Source organism: Pseudonaja textilis, chromosome 3 (assembly GCF_049901715.1).
Source record: "Pseudonaja textilis isolate UNSWEBS1 chromosome 3, rPseTex1.2, whole genome shotgun sequence".
NCBI classification, from domain to species: Eukaryota; Metazoa; Chordata; class Lepidosauria; order Squamata; family Elapidae; genus Pseudonaja; species Pseudonaja textilis.
The window spans coordinates 150,801,190-150,807,549 of record NC_141992.1 but is presented as its reverse complement, the minus strand read 5'-3'; positions in this window follow the sequence as shown (position 1 = coordinate 150,807,549).

The window sequence follows — 6,360 nt, the reverse complement described above, 5'->3', positions numbered from 1 at the left end:
ATTGTTTCACCCAGTTAAAAATTACAGACACAAGAATTTTAGTGTTACATTGACTAAATAGATATCAAAGAAATTGCCTTAATCACAGTCAAATTATTTTAAAATCAAGGGCCTTTTGGGTTTGTTATTTCCTCTAAAAAGTAAAAGTCTTGATGTCTTGTTTAAAATGTGAGTTTTTAAAATTAAATGATAATCGTAGCTGTTTTGGGAAAAATTACCAACATGTACATACATTCATCTACATGACCATAGAGGTAAAAGAAAGAAACAAATTAATTAGCTCATTCATTGCTTCATTTGTATGATGCTCAATTATTGAACTTTGTTTCCCAAACATCCTGGATAAGAAGAGCTACTAAGAAGCAATCTTGTTAGTTTGATTTTTGAAAATGAGTCTTTGTAATTGGCCATAGGCAACAACGCAATTGCTGTAAATAGGCCAAAGCCCATGAGAGCTCATTTTGTGAAGCACTAATAGCATCCTCTAAAATTTTAAAAATGCTCCCAGACTCAGAAAGATAAATATAAATCTACTATCTTTTGAAATATGGTACATTCATTTTTAACTATCTCTCATAGTCATTTTAACTTTGGAGACATCATTCAATTCTCTAAAACTCTGAGACTGAGCACATGTACCAATAACATACTTCTACAGTGGATTAGTAACTTTACTACTAATCTGGAATCACACTTTGTTAGTCACTTATCTGGACTTATCACCAAAGTGGAGGGTTCTCCTTCCTTCCCTCTTTTAAGAAAGTGAAAAAAGGCAAACTGGGTCTGGCATAACAGTATTTAAGGGATGAATTAAGCACCTTAAGATTCTGCCAGGCCTAAGTTGTCCATTTTGGCCCTTAACCTCTCCTAAACTGAGTCCTCAAAAAGCAAACAAGGAGCCAAACCCAGGCTTCCCTCTTTAAAAATGGTTCTGTGGGCTATAAATAGGCAATGTTGTCCATAGAAAACCACAGTGATGTTTAAATGATGACATGTGTGCAGTGATACAATCCCAGAGGAATAAACTTTTGCATGTTTGCATTCAGATTCTGACAAAAAGATGTATTTTTCACCATTTGTGTGACGATGTAGCTTTTCATGTTTCCTCTCATACTGTCCTCTGTTGACACTCATACGGATGGGATGCTGGGTCCTGAATGCAGTCTGTAAGCCACATTAGACATCTTGACCTAGTACAGCCCCTGACTTTTCCTCACTTTCATGGCTGATCACAAAAGCCGTGGCTTACATTTGGAGCATCCACATAAGTATAGGTCTTGCACTAGAATGCCCAGGTGTGCTAGTGTGTGTCTCTGTGTGCGTGTGTCTGTGTGGTTTATGATCGAGAAGAGATTGGAAACTGAGTTTTTCCATTATTTAGTCCATAGCATATAATGAGAACATGACAAAAAGAAGAAAACATAAACACACAACCCACATAATTATATGCAAAACTTCTACAGGGGTACAGCAGTGACCTCATAACTGGATGCCCAGTTTAGCTATCAGACAATTACCTCTGGAGCTTCATGTAAGAACCAGAGATTGCACACCATGGGCAGTCTTCCTAATTCATTGGCCAGTATTCTAATCACGGCATTACAGAGGCATACTAGGATACTATGTAACTTTACTTCACTTCTTCTTGAAATCAAGAATAAATTATGAACAAGTATATAGAAGACTCTTAAAAATCAAGCTTACAGTGTGCTGGATAGCAAGCTGGTGGGCCACTTTTTCCTACACATTGTCTCCTTTCTGAACAAATAAATGGTGAAAAGTAAGCCAGCATTTAATGGGTAAAATATTTGCTATGTGGAAAGTTCTTCAAAACTTTCTGGAAAATTTGGATTCTAGCTTTAAGATTAAGTTTTAAGACTATACTTTCTTGCAAGCTGAATTAATCTAAAAGAACAGTGAAGAGCTATAGACAGAATTTACCCCACTGCGTGGTTGGGTGGATTATACAGCATTATTTACATGGTTATTGGAAGGGAAACCTGGTTTCATATTGAAGAAACAACAGTTGGTTGTCAGGAAAAGAATTTAATTCATATTAAGACATTTTGTATTGGTGTTATCTACAATTTTATTGAAAAATCCTAACAGAATCTGTTGCCTCCAGCAAGAAAGGTCATAAAATTGTCAAAATTCACTTAATAAATGTTTCCCTTAGCAACAGAAATTTTGGTTATAAGTTGAGGACTATCTGTAGTTGTTTTGGAATAGTTTCAGAAGAAACTATTTGAAGAAAGGGATGCTATATATCCTCCCTTTAACTCAAATGAGGAAAAGCAGGATATAAGTCTAATGAATAGATATTGTAGTAATATATACAATATATTTAGCATCATGTCTGCAGTATATCTCAAGAAAGTTGGATGTACGTTCAAAATGCTTCTGCACCTCAGAAATTACTCCACCTAATCCTTTGTGGCTCACTGAAAAAATTACAACCCCTCCTTGCTACTCATTTTCATACATGTGGGTGGGGTGGGGGAATATTCACATTCAGAAATATTTCAGGAATGTAAAAATTCAGGAATATTTAACTCAAAAAAACATAGACACAATGAGTAAGATCTAATTAGATCTAACTCTATGCTCAGCGTTAATTACCCACCATCACAAAGTCAAATTGATATATTTCTATTTATTAGATAACATGATTATAGCTAATGCCTCTGAAGAAAATTACCATGTTGTGAAATGGTCTTAACAACTTTCGATTCAGCTCTTTAATTCCATGCAGGACATAAGCAGAACTGCTATTTTTATATGCTATTAAAATATTAAAATATTTCTAATATTATGCAAAATACTACAATTAAATACCTGTTTCGCATTATATGCATATTTTCCAAAGTTCAATAAATAGAAAAGAGGGGAAAGGAGGCGGGAGAAAAATAGAATATGGTTCAACAGGATTGGTAGAACATTTTCTCAATTTCCTCAGTTAAAATAATAAAAATAGAAACCAGAGAGATCAACAAAGTTTGTGACATTAATTCGTCTTCTGGGCAGAAATGATTTATTTGAAGTATAGTGTTATAAATGAGAATAGCATAATGGTGCACAAGAGAGCGAGCTGGAGACAGCAGTCAGAATTATTTGATTGGTTATATATTGGGAATCTGGCCACTAATAACTATTGCATTTTTTCTACTGATCAAATAAAACACACTAGGGCTAGGCGTTGAAAAATTAAAATGTGTCTCTGTATATGCTCTTTTTTTCCTTCCTAGCATTTTTCCGCAGATCAACCAAATATCAGTCCATTGGTTTGGGTTCTCAGCTGAGCCCGACACCCTAGGCTGAGAGAGAATGAGTAGCTCAAAATCACGCAGCCAGTCGTTATGCCTAAAATGGAACTACAACTCATCATCGCCTGGTTTCTATTCTGGCACCTTAACACTTAACCACTATATTTTTGTTAAATAAAGTTGTAACTGGTAAAAACGTAATAATAACAATAACATAAAATATTACACTAGCTAATAAGCTCTTTTTTTTCTCCTGTATTTTAGGACATTGGTTTAAACATGGTACGAAGCTTACTTTGGGAAAAGATTTCTTGAGTTTTAAAAGAGAGGCAGACAATTAGTTTAGGCTTTTAAGGAAATGTATGCTGTAGAGTTTTTTAAAATAATAAAATGAAGAGACTAGAACACAGCTGTGTCTAATGCATTCCACATTTAAGTGTATGTCAACTTACCACTTACATTAAAGATTAATTTGTCTCAACTGAGTAGTTTAACTTCCAATCTAATTAATTTTGCTAGGGAACTAGTTTTTTCTCCCTCATTTTCTCATTGAAAAGGCATCTGGAATCTCCTGCACTATCCAGCCAACACAATTTGGCCTTATATCACAAACAGTTTGCTAAAAAATAAAAAGGAAATAAAATGTAAACTTTCTACAGGCCACCAAATTAGATATTGAATGTTATGGCAAGGAACTTAACCAAAACATAAACCTAAAATATGGATCGTTTCATTTTGGTTTAATGTATGGATGAACACAGTCAATTGTTTATTCAATAAATCATGAGTAAGCAGTCAGTCGAAAAGAAAGTGCTTGTTATGTCACATCATGGGAAGGAAGGAAAACCTCTACATAGCACAGCACTCAATGAGCAAAAGGTGTTAATTGCATAGATTGTGCCCTAAATAACTCTCTTGCTTGCTTTTATGCACTTAGTAAACAGCAGAGAATGCCTGTTTGCTAAGTCCATAAAAGAGAATGCCTGTTTGCTGCAAATGATTTCCATCCAGATGGAGAGATTTCAAGAATATAGTCACACTTACATAAGATGAAATAAAGGTTTCCTTGGGAAGGAAGCCACTCAGGCCTAGCTCAACAGAATAGATGCCTCATTTCCTAGAATCGGAGGTCTTTCAGGTATTACTCATTTCCTAATCGCTTCATGGCTCAGTTTACTGTAACACACTTTCATGGGACTTCCTTTGAAGGCCACTTGGAAGCTTCAACTAGTCCAGTGTGCAAATGCATGGACTGTGATAGGCATGCCTTGGAATACCCATGTGATTGCCAGATGTCTTCCAAGTGTGATTCAAGGTGCTGGTTATGATATATAAAGCCTGATGTGGTTATTTCCTGTAGTGGCTGCCTAGGTGGCCTGATCTGGAAGGAGTGGCACACACTCTGAGTTCCTTTGATTAAGCAGTGCAATCTATTGGGGCTTTGGATGTGCGCCTTCTATGTTGGAGCACTACCCTCTGGAACGAGGTGCCCCTTGAGGGCTAAATGACTCTCACCCTGATGGTGTTCCTGGAGGCCTTAAAGACCTGGCTCCTCTTCATGCTCTGAACTAGGTTGGTTGGAGACCCTTGCTGGGTGTATGACATTTTTTATTATTGCTGGCCGGATTCCACATCTTGTTTCAATCTTTCTATTTGGATCATATAGTTGCTATTCTGTGTTTATACTGTGAATCACCCAGGGTTTGTTTCCAGGGTTTGATTGATTGATTGTTCAAATTTATATGCCCACTCATCTCATAGAAAGTAACTCTGGGGGTACAACCACCCAAAACATAAATAAATATAGAACAATCATTACCTAAAACGTTTATATAATATTATTAAAAACATTAAAAACTATAAAAGCAGAATTAAGAGAACATAAAATACTAGGCAATATTTATAATAATGGAGACACTTCATGAGTTAATCCATCCCCTGAGGTCCCCAGGCCTGTTGGCATAACCAGATCTTGAGAACCAGGTCTTGAAGGCCCTTCAGAAGATGAGAAATACTAAAGCTGATTTCATCTCTGGTGGGGAGAAGATTACACAATGTGAGCACCACACGAAAAAAGGGCTACCATCTAGGGCCTGCCAAATGTAGCTCCCTAGACAATGGAACAGTAATATGCCCATCTTGTTGGATGTGGTGGAAAGTGAAGATTAAATTGGGAAGAGGCAGTCCCTCAAATAAGCCTGTCCCATACTATCTAGGGGTTGATGTCAATTCCTTGAATTGGGCCCAAAAATAAACTAGTAAGCAATGCAACTTGTGCAGCAGAGGTGTAAGGTGTGCTCTAATAGAAACACATAACTAACTATTGTATTTACTTTCAATTTCAATTTCATTTGCAGTACAAACATGTTACAGCATAGCTCTGTACCAGTGGTGGGATTCAATTTTTTTTACTACTGGTTCTGTAGGCGTGGCTTGGTGGGCGTGGCAGGGGAAGGAAGCTGTAAAATCTCCAGTCAGAGGTGGTATTTGCCAGTTCTCTGAACTACTCAAAATTTCCGCTACCGATTATCTAGAACTGGTCAGAACCTGCTGAATACCACCTCTGCTCTGTACTGAGCAAAATAGAAACCTGGTTTTCCTGTTTTATAAATGAATTGTGTAGGATAAATTTCTATATGTCACTATAGTTGACATGTATTTGGTTTCAGTTTTTTGATATAGCATTATGAGATTGATTTAACTTTTAATGAAGAATTTGAGGAATTATATGTCTCAATCTTTTTTTGTATATATGTCTGTCTTATATTTATGGAGATTCCCCCTTCCTATTTGTTGTTACTGCATGTAACTGTTTCGGGATTATCATAAGAAAAGAATGAATTGATACAAATTCAGATTGACTTACCTCAGTATAAATGTGTGTATAAATGCATGGTAAATAAATTTAATAGCAATTATACTTTCCCATTAGCAAGTGTACATGTCAGTGAGGCTCATTCCCTGCAAGGGGATGCAACAGTACCATCTACTGGTTTGATAACCAGTCTTACGAAAAATGCTAATATCTACAGCATATCCTGAAGTTGAATGGTAAAGAATATTTACGCTGGCTAAATTATAGCTCCCAGAGATTCCA